Consider the following 18,349-nt stretch of genomic DNA (forward strand, 5'->3'; position numbering starts at 1 on the left):
GATTGCGGAGCAAAAATGCTAGAATTTGAAAGTTGCACTAAATTCTGTAATACAAACTAAACACTTTGAAGTCCACTTGCCAACAGATCTTAATTTTGCATTGCAGAAGAAGGTTTCGACTACATTAGACCTGGTTGGAGATGAATGCGTCATTCCAGAAGGGAAGTTGATGCACAAAGGATACAGAGGCCTGCTCTTCAAGCTGGCAAATACTCTGTAATTGCACATTCGTATTTGCATTATAACAGTAGAAATAGGCCTAGTTTCCAATTTTAAAACTTTGCAAATTGTAATGTTAATTCAGCCAACATTCAGACAGAGTTTTTCATGATCACAAGGAAAGTCAGATTGTTGTTACAGAGAATTCCAATAATATAGGATGGGCCACATTATACTGATTTACTGACAAGCGCCATTTCCCATCACACTTTTTTTGAATCAGCTCCAGCATTTTTAACTTCCCTTATGGAGCAACTGGAAGCATGTTGCGACGTCAGCAGAGTGGTAGGGTTTGGATCAAACCAGGAGGTAATCATGCTCGCATAATTTGAGACAAGGAGGCTATTTGGAGGTTGCAATTTTCCCAATAACATAACATTTTTACTCCACTGATCATTACCCAGATTACACAAGTACATCTCAGAGATGTCTGTTTTTGGTCTTTTCATCTGGAAAGCATCAATCTTATTGACATCAAAAAAATTAGCGTATTGGCAACAAAAAAAGTCTTCCTGATTGAAACACATATCAAATAAACGTATGGTGATATCTGGGTAAGGTTTAGGTTTGGGGTTTCGGCTGGAGGTACGATTTACAATAAATGCATTCCCCTTTAACAAATTACATCCTATACAGCTGAAAACAATTGCTTTTGATGCCCCTCCGTGGACATTTCACCCGGGAAAATGGATCTCGCACATGCCCATACGCCCAACAAAAATTTGGGTAAGCACAGACCGATTGTAGCTTAAGAAAAAAGTCAACTTAGGGACAACTTGGGTAGCTCAGCAAGTAAAGACACTGACTACCACCCCTGGAGTCATGAGTTTAAATCCAGGGTGTGCTGAGTGACTCCAGCCAGGTCTCCTAAGCAACCACATTGGCCCGGTAGCTAGGAAGGGTAGAGTCACATGGGGTACCCTCCTCATGGTCAATATAATGTGGTTCGCTCTCAGTGGGGTATGTGGCGAGTTGTGCATGGATGCCGCGGAGAATAGCTTGAAGCTTCCACATGCTACATCCTTGTCCGCGTTAATGCGCTCAACAAGCCATGTGATAAAATGTGCGGATTGACATCACCACAATGACTTAGTGTGCACTGGAAATTGGGCATTCCAAATTGGGGAGAAAAAGGGGAGAGAAAAAAAGTCAACATATGTTTCACATACTGCATACATGCATTCAACTTCAGGAAAATATTTAAAGAAATACATTTTTCGAGAGTCGGAGATCTCACGGCCATGGAAAACCTGGAAATATATCAAGGAAATTAATAAAATATTGAAGTCATAGGCTTTTCTATAGGGAATATACATTTTTCATATTTAAATTCTTGGTTATGTCTGGCTCAGGTAGATATTGTTTCTTGTTAACACAGTGTCTATAAGATTATTTAACTGTATTACATTAATTACAGCAAAAAAATAACAACTTGCTTGTTTTTGGTTGGGCACTCTGTGAACATTTTACCCAGAAAATTAAGCTCACACATGCACATATGTTCAACACTTCCAGCTTCAGCCACTGGGAGGGCAAAGGTTTGAATATCATTAAGCACAGACACAAACTTTAAACCTCCTGTTGCCGAATTCACCATGAGACCAGTCTGAAAGGGGTGGAAACACTGCAGTCTTCTCTATCCATTCTTTGTTTACGATCTCCTTCCAAAAGTTGTGCATCCTGCCTTTGATTTAGCATGTGATGGCTGAAGATTTTATTTAGAGGCATCAAAACGTAATTTATCTTAATTGTTACATGGGAAATTATAATTACATGACAAGCAACTACCTTTCTTTGATTAAAGTAGCTCAAAGTTCTCAATTTTAGATGCATTAACCTGACTGTATTAGGCCACCCACTAAAAGACAAGGCTTGCCAGCATTTGGAGTTTCATGTTCACAGACTAAAAGCAGAATTTGGTAAACCAAGAATACAATGCCACAACTCTTCGGATATTGATTTACGGTGACATACAGATTTATGTGAATACAAATATACAGAAAATGTGGGAGGTACATTTGGTAGTGAAATGATGTTGCTCTCAGATCTTAGAGCAGCTTGTATGAATTCAGGAACCTAAGGTTGGACGAGTTCAAAAGAGGCATTTCTAAAAGTAGCTCTGAAAATAACCTTTCAACCCAAATAAACATCAGTGCTCTCTCAACACAATCTTACTCTGTTAGTTCAACTGAAAAGGCCCTTAATTATTTCAGGCCATAAAGTAAGGTATTTGATATGACCAATTACTAGGGTCAACTCTAATCCAAATTCCTGACTAGAAACATAATGGAAACCAGTGGTCCTGTCAAAAAAGTTAAAGCAACTCAAGTTATTCCCAGCCTGCATGCATTAATTTACAGATTAAAATAGTATTTGTAGTTTCACAAGAGAAAGTGGTCCGTGCACCTCCTCAAAGTAAAGTTTTTTTTTATTATTAGACATGTTTGGAAAGAAATGTATTTTCCCTGTTTCCCCCCAAAAAGCAAATATTTCCCATGCTAAAGTCAATGCTGCAAATGTTCCAAAACCAAAAAGTCATTTGCAGCTTGATGCCATATAAGAACCATTTCAAAAGTCCAAGTTTTTCTATTTTAATTTTTTTGGTTTGTTTGTTGCGCAGTAATCTTGAACTTATACTGACTCCTTGTGGTGTGCTGCAGCATCATGCAAAATCACTTGTTTTCAGTTACTGATGAATTCTTCATTTTATAGGGGGGAAAAAATGATACACTTTAAGAGTGCATATTTAAGTTCCACAAATTACATTTTACTGTCTAGTTCTTAATAAAACCATCTATGTATTGGATGTATAAAAATATGCTGATAAAAAGAAACAAAAACTCTCAATCTCCAAAGAACCATAGTGCCAACTCAAAAAGCCTGTACAGTGAAAATGGCTCTTAAAAAGATGGTTCATTGTTAAGCCTAGAACCACTGAAGAACCTTCTTTATGAGGGTGTTATCTTAAAATGAAAAATAAACTGGCAGAATAAGGTACAGTAAATGAGATATTCAGATTTAAATCTCCCAAAACTCAAATCTCAACAAGGTCCCTAACATTGCCAGTCAGTGTTAACATGACCTGGCAATGAGCAAAGTGGTTCAGTGAGGATACAGACCCCATTGCCTGGGGCATCAAAAAACCTTTGCTTGAGGCAGAGCATGTGATTATTGTGTAAACTAAGCTCAACTAAACTAAAGTAAATGGCTCATCCATCAGTCATTACAATATACAGTATAGTGAGCCTGGGATTAACCCAACCATATTAACTTTATGAGCTGTGTTTGCTAATTATTTAACCTTCCAGTTGTCTTGGGGTCATTTTTGAATGCTGAATATTTTTTAGTACTGGAACCAATCCTTGTGACATTTTCAAGACAATCAAAACAACAAAATGTAAATAACTTAAGCGAAATTACAATTAAAAACCAATTGTTCGTTTCCTTTATCTATTTTGACCTGTATGAGAATAATCAGTTGTGGCATTTTAACATTCATTAATAAGTCTTTAACAAACATTGACAATAATTAACAGATAATTTTAATTCAGATATGAATATAGAAAATAAATAACTCAAAGTTTAATGACATTATTAACTATTTGAATCTACATTAACTGATAATCAAAGCATTATGTTATATAATCAGGCATGTTAAATTTATGAATGAAAGTTCTTATTCAGAGTTACCAAAATTATATTGTGAGCAGTTGCTCAATAAACAGTATTTTTATTTTTTCATATTCAATGAACAGCTGTTAGTAAGCTGGCCCGATGCATCTGTTCAAATTCATGGGAAAAACTTATAACACACACAGCTGATATAAATGGAATTCTTGAAATTAGCCAATAGATAATTACTGACTACCAATAAAAATTGGAAAGCATTTTAAGCCTTTACAACATTTGTTAGTCTCGGTTCATAAATGCTCAAAGAAATTGTACAAATCTTTCAAAAAGCCAAGGTGAACCAGTGAATCAGATCCCAAATGTATAGTATATTCTGTGCACACTGCATAAATCATTGGCGGATGGTTACACATTCCTAAAGACTGTCTGCACATGATCCAGTGCTGACATCTCATAGATGGACACCCATTCCACCAGATTGAAAAAATAACTAATCTCAGCCCACCCACAAATATTTCACAAGTCACATAAATGTTAAATAGACTAGGGCTGCACTAATTTGACGTACGGTCCACCCGAACTAGTCCTCAAATAAAGAACAGCGGCGTCTCACATTCTTCAACTTCCAATGTGAAACTGTTTGAGCAGCAGTAAAATTCACATGTTGGGCAGGACATCCATTACCACACAGCTAATTTATAAGGCATTCCACAACCTACCCTTACTCCACTGGCAGCAACAGCCCTTTAGGATCGCTCCAATTTCATTGGCAGATAACTCTTTAATGCTCAGACCCTGACGCAGGCATCAACGTGCATACATAAGGTGGAGCACAGCACTGATCTGAACAGGATTTTTGACCGAAGGGAAGAGAGGGCATCTCTCAAACCATTTACAGCAGGAAATTAGTGGTGCATCTTGTTCCCTACTTTCAGAGGACCAGGGATACAGTCCTAACTGTAACTTTTAATTTCAAGTCAGTCACTTTGATGTTGGCTATGGTAATGTACTGTATACATCACTCCGTGCTTCAGATCCGCCCACACTAGCAATGCCTACTAGCCATTAGGGTAGTTAAAATGCACCAACAACTCCTCCCCTTCGTATTGCCGAAGGCTGGACGTCCATCACATATGGCTCCCCAGCCCGTGTTGAAAGTCTGTTGTGACAACTTTGTGACTGGTCACTTGATTGAGTGCAACAACTTTTTTGTGATAAAACACAGGCATTTTCCCAATGGTTAGCGTGGCTAGGGAGCAGTGTGTCACCACAAGACACAAGTGAACGTATTTGATACTACTCGAGTTGACCATACACTGGAGAGGCCCCATATGTCATAAGACTAGGGGGTAACAGCTGTGCCGGCAACCATCAGCCCCAAGGCGCCGGAAAGTGTTCAAATGGAAAAGCCCTCCATAGATTGAAGTTCATCAAGTGTCACAGGATAGTCTGAGTGGGATTGTCTATCAGACATGCCAACATGGTCAGTCCTAAAAGTTTCAGTCTTAAAAAGGAACCTTGATGACTGGGCACAACACACTCTTCGCCCAATTGGAGGCCCAAACGCTACAAATATGTAAGCAACAGATCCCTATGTTTGCAAGCTTTTCCTCTAAATGTGCTAAAAACAACCAGTTGTTGAGGTAGTTAACTACATTGCAGTACATTGGGAGTTGAAATGAGCTTATTTTTGTCCATTAGTTTAAGCCTCAATCTTTTATTGGAACCTGACAAAATTTTAACAACAGCACAAACAGGAACAATGTTGTGAACATCTTCTCTCCCATGGCTAACAACAGTGGAGAAAGTGAGAAATTTGTTCCTGACAAATTTAGACAGAGGTGGCACTGTTAAGTTATACAGGGATTCTCAGCCTCAATGTCTGCCCAAACTTGAAAAAGGCTTCAATCAGCTTCAGAAGGCACATGGACTAACTCAAAAATCAGATTCTTCATCACCGAAGCAATTTATTGAAAATCTTTCAGTAACAACTTGATCTTCTTTTGCTTATTTTCAGTGCTTAATTCAGATATTTAGCTTAATAAAATATACAGAGAATATACAAATCATATATATATATATATATATATATATATATATATATATGAGAATCACTATACACAGCATTTAGATTATTTAAGGATATTTAACTCATTTAAACAACAAACAATGTTACTAGAATACTCACAAATCACATAAAGTATATATTTACATAGTGGTAGCAACACTAAATCACTGAACATGGCCAGTTAGCATATTAGATGCTAAACCCGCTAGCATTAACAAACAACTTCCAAGACATACACAACGTTCTTTTGAACAGTCTGTAGTCACCAAAGAAATGAGTCTTTATCCTACCAGTAGCATCTCAAAGTTGATGAACACATTGTGGCATTTCCTCAGCATTTGGTTTACTCCAAACTCAATGGCTACAACCATGCAGGTTTTAGCAATCTATTTCCTTTTATATATATATATATATATATATATATATATATATATATATATATATAACCAGCAACAACACCAACTTGGTAGGAGAAGCATATCCACTTTGCAAACAAAGATCCCTCTGCATGCTGGTAATCACACACACACAACTGGTTCAATGTCCAATCAGCTTCCTTGTTTCTTCCAGATTGCTATGTGCTCATAATCAATAGCCTCCATTCATTTTGATCTCAAATCTAAACAAATGTTATCTGATATAATTTTTCTCTTTTTTTAACAATTATTTTTATTCTTTCTTAAATTTTAAGTTTAGCAGGCACATTTATCAGTCACAACAAAGGTGGCAGCGCCAGAGACCTGAGCTCTCAATAAATAGGGAGAACGTGAAGTCAAAATACGCTGTTTGAGCAGCTCTGAAAGAATAGCACAGGCAGCGAAACTCGAAGGCATACTAACACGGTGAATACCATCCTTTTTTTGTTTTTAAGGCTGAAGCAAGAAATTTCAAGCAATGCCATCTCAGAGGCTGCTTTCACCTGTTTTCCTGCCCAATGGGGAGGGGGGCTTAAGGCAGGCACCTTACCTGCGTGTGTACATGTCTCACCAATGAAGTGTTGGTATATCCCTGACATAATCACCACAATGAACGATTGCAGCATGCCAGAGCGAGCTGCAAATCGTCACAGAACAGGTGAGGCTACTGGAGATGGAGAAGAGGGAGATGCAGGCTCAAGCTGGTGACAATCACATTCAATCTCTCAATGCTCTGTATCCATTCCTCGCTAGATATAGGGAGAAGAAGGAACCAGCGTCACCTTCCTCAAAAGCAAGCCAAGATCGAGCCACTTTGAGTCTCAATGAACACATTTACATTTACACATTTGGCAGACACTTTTATCCAAAGCAACAAATACAACATAAGTGATTCATCTTAAGGAGACAGTAGTACAAAAAGTGCTGCATTTCAAAGTTTCAAATGCATCAGAAAAATACTATCCACGACAGATATTAGACTGCAACAATATATATATATATATATATATATATATGTGTGTGTGAGTGTGTGTGCGCATGTGTGTGTTTATGAGTATATGGTCAAGTTCTCATGGAAAAGATGTCTTTACCTATCTTTTGAAGACAGAGAGGGAATCCGTTTCATGGATGGTGTTGGGAAGGTCGTTCCACCATCGATGTACAGTCAAAGTCCGAAAAAGTGATTTAGTGCCTCTTTATATTGGTATGGCAAGGTGCCAGATGGTTCTGGTGGGAATGTAGCTCTGCAGGTTAGGTAAGCTGGAGCAGACCCAGTGACTTCTGTATGCCAGCATCAGAGCCTTGGACTTGATACGTGGAGCAAGAGGCAGCCAGTGTAGAGAGAAAAGAAACGTTGAACAAGTTGTGTGGCATGTTCAGAGAGGAAGGGTTTTATTTTCCTGATGTTGTAGAGCGCAAACTTACATGATCGGGCAGTTTTTCAGATGTGGTCATGAAAATTAGTTGGTTGTCGATAGTTACCCCTAGATTTCTGACCATTTTGGAGGGTGATAATGACGATTAACCTAGCTTAACGGTGATGTTGTGCTAAAGAGCAGGGTTAGCTGGAAAGACGAGGAGCTCAGTCTTTGCTAGGTTGAGTTGCTGGTGTTGTTTTTTCATCCAAGCCGAGATGTCTGTCAAACAGGGAGAAATTTGAGCAGTCACCGTGTGGTCGTCGGGCTGGAAAGGCAAGTAGAGCTTTGTGTCATCGACGTAGCAGATGTAAGAGAAATCATATGCTTGAATTATGGGTCCCACTGGGTCAGTACGCACTGAGCCCTGAGGTACCCCAGTAAGTAGCTGGCATGACTTGGACACCTCAAAGACCTAGCTCAGAGATAAATGTGGCAGGTTGTGGGGTAGTTGGAGAGGAGGAGTTTCGAGAACTCAGTGTCAGTCAGGAGAGAACATATGGCACTTTTCCACTGCACGTTATGGTTTGACTTGCCTCAACTCTACTCGTTTTACATTTCTGATCTTGTATTTCTACTGCAGTTTAGTGCCATCTCAACGTGAGTGGGATTATAGGCTGATCGTCATAGTTGCGCCACCTCTACTCCCATGACATCATCTTAAACACGACACAAACTGACCAAAACAATATCACAACCACCAGCTTTTAGCTACTAGCTCATTGTGCTGCATAAAGCAGTTGTTGCATGGTGATTTTACACAAGTGTAACAGATAAATTGGCCTGGTTGTTTTAGAAGCAAGCTTCCAGTAGCTGGTCAACTAAATAAAGTGAAGCTTTCAAGCAGAGTATAGATTTAACATAACTAAATGTACCATCCTCCATCGTGGCTGAGTCCAGGGCACTCTCCCTCCCATTGCTCGCCGGTTTAGATAGCGTCCATTTGGTTGAAACACTTCCACTTTTCCTTGATGGTTCTGTAGTCATTTTCTTTTCTTTTTTTACTTTTCCCTACTCTGTTGGTAGGTCCGGTGGTAGCCGTGTGCGGGCAACAGCTGAGACACTTCCTGAGAGACTTTTTCGTTTCGCTCATCGCTAATGAGTGGACTGTCTGCAACTCGTTTATTGACCATGCCGTGGTTTTGCGCACATCCATTTCTTTTTTCACAATTCGAAATTTGCGTGAACAAATGATACTGTTATCGCTGTTGCTAACTTTAAAACTAGTGGGTTGATGTCACGTGTCGGAAATCCAGTGATGGTGGTTGTGACGATTCACCCTGACCAATCGGTGATCTGAAGGATTTTGACGTCACATTTAGTATCGGTGGTACTAAAAAAAGTATCAGGTACCAGGTACTATCCACAATGGAAAACCCCCAAAAAGCGAGCAGAGTCGAGTTGTACCGTACAGTGGAAAAGCCCCAATAGAGTGAGAAGGGCTGCATACTGGAGGTGGGTGTTTGAGAGGGTGTGGTGCTGAAAATATACAACTTATGACTGTAACCTTATCAGTAAAAAAAGAGGTGAAGACATCGGCTGTCAGCGAGGTGTTAGGGGGTGGAGGAGGAGGACAGAGGAGTGTGTTAAATGTCCTAAATAGGCTGCAAGTGTCTGTGGTGTTGTTGATCTTGTCCTTATAATAGGACGTTTTTGCAGAAAAGGAAGCTAGTAGAGACTGATACATACTTAGATCTGCAGGATCTTTAGATTTCCACCATCTCCTATCAGCTGCCCTGAGATCGGTCTGATGTTCACAAAGAACCTCAGAGAGTTGGGTGGTGTCATACGTGTTGATATAGACTAGAGAGGACAGATGCTGTCTAGATAGGTTGTTAAAGTGGAGCATAGAGTGTCTGTAGCAGTGTTTACCTCCAGTGAGGAAAATAGATTTTTTTGAGGGTCGAGACATCTGTGGAAAGGTGGCTGGGTGAGAGTGAACGAAGGTAACAGCGAAAGGAATGTGTTAGTCAGGGTTGGGAGGGTTACTTTTTAAATGTATTTCACTAACGTGAATTTTATTGATAAAAAAATATGATCGTGTCTGGCAACGTGCATGTAAAATGGCTAGAAATAGCATTTTAGCTTAGCATAAAGCTGGCAATTTACACAAGGTTTATTTCTATTTCTTCTGCTCCAAACTTACTCCAAACCTTCTTCTCTGTCTGCTCGTATGAATGTAACATCATAAGAAAGTGTTTCACAGCTGTTCAAACGCACTTTGTATTGCATCATTTATAAATGTTTTCCATCTAAATGAACTACATATTAAATTAAACAAACGACAATAAACTGCAATGTAACCTCTTCAGTAATCAAAATACATTTAGAATATAATGTCTAGGTTACGTATGTAACCTCCGTTCCCCGATGGAGGGAACGAGACGTTGTGTCAGAGAAGCGACACTAGGGGTCTCTCTTGAGCGTTGATATATACCTCTGTTCTATGAAAAAAGGCCAATGAGTAGTTGGCAGACGGTATTTGCATATCCCGCCCCCGGACATACGGGCATTTAAGCGGGGCGAATACGGGAGTTCATTCAGGATTTTTCTGAGGAGCCGGAAATGGTCCGGCCACAACAGTGGCTCGGCTCAGCGACGTGGCGGGGAAGACACAACGTCTCCTTCCCTCCATCGGGGAACGGAGGTTACATACGTAACCTAGATGTTCCCCTTCTGTCGCTCTCTCCACGTTGTGTCAGAGAAGCGACACTAGGGGTCAACCTTTAAACGTGCCATGCGTTGAGCCATGTACGTGAACTGCTGATACTGGAGCGGTCAGGTATTTCTTACGTGCAAAGGCGACCAGCTGTATCAGGCTGCACGTACCCTTCCCCAATGCCCCATTAAATCCATCAGAATCCTTCTGGTTACCCTGGAGAGGGGAACAAGGTGATGCTTGCCAACCTGGGAACGGGCCAAGCCTGGCTGGGCCAAGCCTGGCTGGGCCTCATTTCTCTCTATGTTTCTTGCATAGTGCAACTACGGCCAGGGCCCATACATGTATTATGGGAAGGGGGTCTTACCCCGTTTCCTATTCTTTCAGGGGGAGAAGACCCTGCGGAGACCACACCTACCCTGCAGGGGAGGCAAAGAGTGGCGAATACATCACATGGCCGCTTAGGACCTATGTGGGAAAGTTGGTGCGGTGGTAGATCCAGCCTCGTAGAGGGGGGCAGCTTACAGCACGGCGACCGAGGCAGCTGGAACTGCCTAAGGGAGTTACACCTCGGAATTACACACAGGGGGAGTCCGAACAGGAGGCCTTAACCTGTGGAGCACCTATTCCAGTACAGGGTAGATTGAGTGCCCATAGTAGCTTGGGTTGGCGAGTTCCTCCGCTGAACTGCAGACCCAAAAGGGCTAGGGAGGAATCAACCAGGGATCCGAAGATGGGGTCTCCTGGGAACAAAGGTGCACTATTTTACCACGGCTGAGGGAAAGGGTGCTAGGCACAAGCGATTCACCCGGCCAGATCGTCAGCATGTTACCGAGTTCTACGGGCTCGGACCTGAGAGAACACGGGACGATACTGACTCAATTCGGAGATTGTAGAATCTCGCGAAAGTGTTAGGTGTTGCCCACCCTGCTGCTCTGCAGATGTCTGCTAGGGAGGTGCCCCTGGCCAGTGCCCATGAGGACGCAACACTCCTGGTTGAGTGAGCTCGGACCCGCAAGGGGGGGGCACGGCCTGGGTATGATAAGCCAGTGAAATGGCGTCGACAACCCAGTGGGCGAGCCTCTGTTTGGAGACAGTGTTCCCTTTCTGCTGTCCCCCGAAGCAGACAAAGAGCTGCTCAGAACACAGCAACAAAAGGGCTGGGTCTGCCTCCTCCCAGGGCAGCGCTTGCAGGTTCACAACCTGATCCTCTGAAGGGTGTGGTAGGAACCTTGGGCATGTAGCCCGGTCACGGTCTTAGGATCACGTATGTGTCTGCTGGACCGAACTCCAGGCAGTATGACTGTGTCTGCTGGACTGAACTCCAGGCAGTATGACTGTTTAAAGACAGTGAATGCTTGCAGGTCCCCGACCCTCTTGATGGAGGCGAGCGCGATCAGCAGGGCCGTTTTGAGAGAAAAGGGCCCTGAGTCCAGCTGAATCTAGCAGCTCGAAGGAGGGTCTCTGGAGGCCCGTGAGGATGATCGAGAGATCCCAGGAGGGAAACAGGTTTGGCCGGGAGGGAATTAGCCTCCGGGCATCTTTCAGGAACCTGATAATTAAGTTGTGCTTACCTAGAGACTTGCCGTCTATCGTGTCGTGTTGAGCCGCGATGGCGACATACACCTTGAGGGTTGAGGGGGACAGCCTCCTCTCCTGTAGAAACACGAGCACTGACCTAACGTGGCTGTAGAAACCCTTCTTCGTTTCAGTTGGAGGGACAGGCTCTATCGCGTCTTTGATTAGCAGAGAGGCGATTTGTTCGCGCAGGGACTTGGCATGTTCGCCGTATACTGCGGAAAAATGGATGCCCGCGAAGGGGGGCGGAGGCCTGGCAAACTGAATTGCGTAACCGAGTCGAATGTTCTGGTGCAGCCAGCGTGACGGGTTGGGCAGTGAAAGCCACGCCTCTAAATTCCGTGCTAGGGGCACCCTTCGCAGAGGGGCGGAACAGGTAATACAGCGTCAGGAAGCAGTGAAGCGTCCCGAGGCTCTGGTGCTGAGAACAGACTTGAAGCACTTACCTTGCTCCGCGCACCCAGCAGGGGAACGTGGGGATGAAGGCGGACTGTGGCCGCGTCCAGCATGCCGGGACTGTTGAGACCTGGAAGCAAAGTGCCGTGAGAACGGCATTTGCGGGCCAGGTGACCCAGAGACAAAAGGAAATAGCTCTATTATTGAGAATGTAATGAATTTAACAAAAAAGATTCTCCTCCCGGCCCTCCACCGGGGAACGGAGCGGTCTTACCAGCTCCAGAGCTACCATCTCGGTCTCTGGGTCGGTCATCTCAGGAGTGCCAGGGAGCCTTCCGGGTCCTCGAGGGGGTCCGTGAGACGAGGGGTGTCCAAATTCTGCAGGGAGCTCGACGCTGGGGCTGAGAGCTGGGCCCACTCTCTTTTGTTAGTTGAGGCGGAGCACCACTTTCTTTCTTTCTTGAAAGCCACAGGATGACGCCCTCGGCGAGTAAACAGGGCATGGCCCCTGGCGGCAGGTTTGCGGCAGGGCAAGATGTGTGAAATAGCCTCCGTCTGTTTCTTCACCACTGATGTCTGCTGGGCGGAGTCGTCAAGTGGTGTCACTGAATGGACGGAGCTGGGAGACGGGGGCGTTTTGAGAAACGTGCTTTGTCTGCCTCCTGTACTGCGACCAGGTCCTGTCCATGCGTTGCATTTCTGGAGCACGGGGGTTTGGCAACATCTGTTTGAGTGCAGTTCCTGCGGCACGTCAAGAACAGGACTACCTAAGTGCAGATTTTGAAGTGCCTTGGCCCGGTGGACTTGCAGGAGGGGGCCATGGCATGCAGTGGGGAGCGGTCTGGGACCACTCTGGGACTACAAGAAAAAGTCTACGACCGCAATGCTGTCATGGCTTTGTTCTCGTACTGAAAACATAGACCATTCATAAAAACGAAATCAACCGCATCCAGAAACTACACAGGGGCGGAAAAATCGTTTTTAAAAAGACGCGTCCTGAGAAGGACGTTCAACGGCGCTGTGTTTTGCTCTTTTTAGAGTGAAATGACTCTTTTAGAATAACTCTTTCGAGTTGTCTGCGCTGCCGAAGCGCCCAGGGGCAACAAAATGAACAGCCGTGCAAGGAAGGAGAAAGCCGCTGTTATACACCGTAAGATCCAACAGCATGCAGAGCGTCAGAGGATTAAACAGGAACTGGTGTGTGACTCGCAGCAGACTGCATGCACGACCATCGGCTCCGAAGAAATTTTCGCTTAAATGCCCGTATGTCCGGGGGCGGGATATGCAAATACCATCTGCCAACTTCTCATTGGCCTTTTTTCATAGAACAGAGGTATATATCGGCGCTCAAGAGAGACCCCTAGTGTCACTTCTCTGACACAACGTGGAGAGAGCGACAGAAGGGGAACTGTATTCTAATTACCATTTATTGAAATTGTAACGGTAGCGGAATGCAGTTACTTATATTTTGTATTTTAAATTTGTAATCCCGTTACATGTATTCCGTTACTCCCCAACACTGGTGTTAGTGTACAGTAGATGGAAGTGTCATGTCGTTATGAATAAATTAGTGATAAGAAGCACGTAAAGGAGTAACAAGAACATTATTAGTGGTACAATTAAATGTAAAAATTAGGTCCAGCTGGTTGCCAAATCGGTGTGCTGCAATATTGCAAACCCTTTCCAAGTCGAACGAGGCAAGAAGAACATGAAGTTCAGCAGCCTGTTGCTTTTCTATGTGTATGCTGAAATCACCCAGAACCACAAGTGAGCTGCCATCATTGGGGAAGGAGGATAGCAGCACATCAAGCACCTCAAGAATGTTAGACAACTGATCTGGAGGGAGATGCATCACAATGGGTTGCAAACCCCACGGCCCAAAAAAGCAATCAATCCCAACAACGTGCATGCCTGCTGAGATAACATCAGCAATAAAGCACCCCCCTTACCATAATCTCCGCCGAACGTGATTGTTTCATGCTCGTCAGCGAGCAGATCATCACTGGCGTACTGGACACGTAAAGCCGCTTTAGAGGGAAGAGTAGAGACACACACCTGAGTAAGCGTCAAATCATCCTAAAACTCTTCTTACTCTACATTCTCCCTTGTGCGGTCCCTTAGGAGGCGCAGAAGGATTATAGAGGGAAGGGGACAAAAAGTGAGGCAAGAGTGAAAGCGAGCTGGGAGCAAAGTGTTTCCAGTTTCATGGAACAACAATGAACGCAGTCACTCTCAGTGAGCCCTGCATCAGCGTAGGCTTTTCCCAAGCAATCACAGCACTCATACTGAATGGGCAAAGCCGCTTGAAATGGAGGAGAGGAGGCACCCAGGCGGGGCCAGTGACAAATCCTCCTCAAATCTCCATGCTCTATATCCCATTCTCATACACCTCCCTCGGGAGAAGAGAGGAATGGCTTCAGCTTTCAGAAAAAAAGTGAGCCAAGAGCAAAAAGTTTTGAGGTTCATGCATTTACAGAAAACACAATCAATCTCAATGGATGCCGCTTATGAAAAACAGTGCTCATGCCCATAATACAAAGGGATATTTTGCTTTGTTTTCATGTGCTTCTGGAAACATTTCCAAAACGCAATCTTTATAAAGACGTTGTTAAGCAAAAGGCTCTTTTAGTTTCTTTCACTAAAAAAAATACTATACAACAAAATGTTAAAAGGATACCCAGACAGCACACACACATCGCCGAGATGTTTGTTTTAGATCTTTTGATCTGAAAAGAATCACAACCAAATATATATCTGCTAAACATCTTAAAAACATCAGATTTATGAACATTCCAAATCATAAACATCTCAAAGACATCTGCTGAATGTCTAATAGACATCTGAGAGGAAACAGATACAATACGTCAAACAGACATATTGCAGATGAACAAACAATATAAAACACACATATCTATGGACGTCTGTGAGATGTACCTGTGCTATAAGGGATACATTGTCCATTGAACCACAACATATCAACAGCGAAGCGAGGCTCGTCCATCTGTCAAAGCACAGTAGTGAAGAAGAAATTAATCCACTAGCTAACGATGTGCAACATCAACAGCGAACCAAAGTCTGTCTGTAACTATTCAAGGCTTAAACAAAGATGATTTGACTGAGTTATATTTTGATAAATAATCAAAATATAAACATTTCATTATAAATTTCCTTACATAATAATGATGTAGAATAAGGACAGTTTAATTTAATTCCTAGCTCACTTACTGTTCCAACAGTATGCAACAATATTGTCTTACAGAAGAACTGTAATGACATAATTAGTTTTCTCAGTTCTCAGTGTTGTTTGACGTGTCTGTGACTGCTCTTTTCATGTGACTGTATGCGCGCTGGTGTTGGCGCAGTGCCCTGCATGTTGCGGCTGTCCGGCTGTTTCTACAGCATGCAAATTGGCATGAGTCAATAAAAATTAGGATCAATCGACATCATTTGTGGCATAATGTTTATTACTACAAAAATGTATTTAGTCTTGTCCCTCTTTTTCTATAAAAAATATCCAAAATCTGGGTTGCAGTGAGGCACTCGCAAAGGAAGTTAATGGGGCTATTCCGTAAACGTTAAAATACAAACTGCTTCACAACTATAGTGATATAATTCCACAATAAAGACAATTTAAACAACTTTACAGCTAAAATAATACACGTTTTAACAGAAGAGTTAATGTAAGTGTAAGTTCAAACAGATTCAAACAGCTCTCCTTGTTCACCGTTCCAAGATGTGCCGCAGTTGACATATTCAAACCAGCCAAATGAGGCATCTATGTATGATTCTCTGTGATCCTCTGTTGTAAACAACACTGCGCTTCAGTTTGTTGTTTCAGTATTTCATGTGTCAGAAATTGCCAATGTGATTGACCTTGACCCTCGTGAATTTTTAGTAAAAAAAAAAGTTTTAAATATTGATCAATTTCTTACACACCTAGCTTTTGCTTCAGAAGACAATAATTAATGCACTGGAGTCAAGCTTTTTTGAGCTTAAAAATGTGGCACCCATTCACTTGCATTGTATGGACATACAGAGATGAAATATTCCTCTAAATATCTTCGTTTGTGTTCTGCTAAAGAAAGACATACACATCTGGGATGGCATGAGGGTGAGTAAATGATGAGCGAATTTTAATTTGTGTGTAAACTAATCCTTTAAAGTTGAGGAATGAGTTTATAAGATTATATAATTTCTTAAAATTTTGCCAATTTTTTTGTATTAAACTATATTTAACTTGACACAGTGACCTAAACATTACATTTTTATGACGCAACACACCCGAGACATGACACAAGCAGGTCTGACGCAGGTCGTATGGTAGGGTGACCACCAGTCCCGAAATTGGAAGCTTTGTCCCGCAAGTCATAAGCAGTGTCCCGCATTTCAATTTTGTCTGTATAATTTTTTATCTTTATTATTATTTCGGCATCATTTTATTTCATCGTCCTTTAATTACACAATCACAAAACAAAAGTTAATAAGAAAACACTGAACATGCGCAGCGCAGCCTTTTTTTCTTGCCAGAGCGGGAAAACACTGGAAAAAAAACTGCAACAGAAAAATGGGTCTATCCGGACCTCCCGAGAAGATAAAGTGTCTTTGTTCGTATAATAAAGAATTGGAGAAAATATATACATGGTTAAAACAAGTTACAAGTCACCCTAAAAAAGGAGAGTGCAGGGTATGCCACCGAAGTTTCACAGACAGCTCTGCTGAAGCAGTTCAGTGCCCCAAACATGACAGCTCTGATATCTTTGGCTTTGAGCATTCCTGTCACCAACGCGTTCGTGGAGAGGGTGTTTTCTCTGATGACTGCTGCGTGGACAGAGACAAGAAACTGAACATCTGTGGACCTCATCAAAAGTGAACTCCTGGTGAAGGTGAACAGCTACACCTGCCAGGAGTTCTACAGTCATAATGAATGAGAAGGCCCTACTCGAAGCAGCCAGATCAGACAAAAACATTTTTATTCAAGATGCACTAAATCTGGCATGATCGCATTTAATCTTTCTAGTCTTTAATAATGGAATTGATGTGCATATTTGGAAATGTGCTTTTTAACGATTAGATTATTATTTTCACTGCATTATATTTACATTGAGGTCTGTGCTGTTAAAATGAGTTTGTATGGTAGACCTTATGCCAAACTGAGTGCCGTTCACAGCGCCGTCATTAACATTTAACATCACTGCAAAAATACATCTAATATAAAATCAATATTTATCCACCTAGTACAATAATAGTAAGTTATCTCTCCCTCGTGTCCCGCATTGTCCCGCAAAATCAGGTCTGCTGACCTGCAAGAGAGCAATAGCCTAGTGGTCTCCCCTATGTATACCCCTGGCTTGTTTCTTAAAAAACAAAAACAAAATTTGTCTGATGCAGGTGTACATTGACGGCTCCTTAAATAAGCCCTCATAATAAATCTCCAACTGATTGACAAATTCACTTGTGAAATGGATTGCTGTGAACTGTATGCCAATGATTGACTTATGATCAATAATATGGTAGTAAACAATACATTGTATTTTAAAGCCGCTTTTATATTGTTTTATCAATGATGAAATCTTCTGCCACAAGAATGTAATGCATTTTAATTATCTGAATATTTTTTATTTTATATATATATATATATATATACATATAATTTTTTATATTTAAAGATAATTGTGTATCATTATTTCATCATTATGTATTGAATTATTGTTATATGAGGGGCTTTCTCTGCAAATATTTGTATATGCGATTAATCAGTACACCATGTAATTAATTCGATAACAAATTTTAATCGATTGACAGGCCTAAAATAAAAATTGCAATTTTCCCCCGCGCAATGTAGGCAGCAAAGACGGTGACAGGTCCACCTGCACTTGACCCACATGTGCGCAGTTTCATTGACATCAAACACAGACCCTTGATGACAGCCTTCCTGCTTAATTCATAGCCATTGGAACAATTATTTTAT

The sequence above is a fragment of the Xyrauchen texanus genome, chromosome 17, assembly GCF_025860055.1.
Source record: "Xyrauchen texanus isolate HMW12.3.18 chromosome 17, RBS_HiC_50CHRs, whole genome shotgun sequence".
Taxonomy (NCBI): domain Eukaryota; kingdom Metazoa; phylum Chordata; class Actinopteri; order Cypriniformes; family Catostomidae; genus Xyrauchen; species Xyrauchen texanus.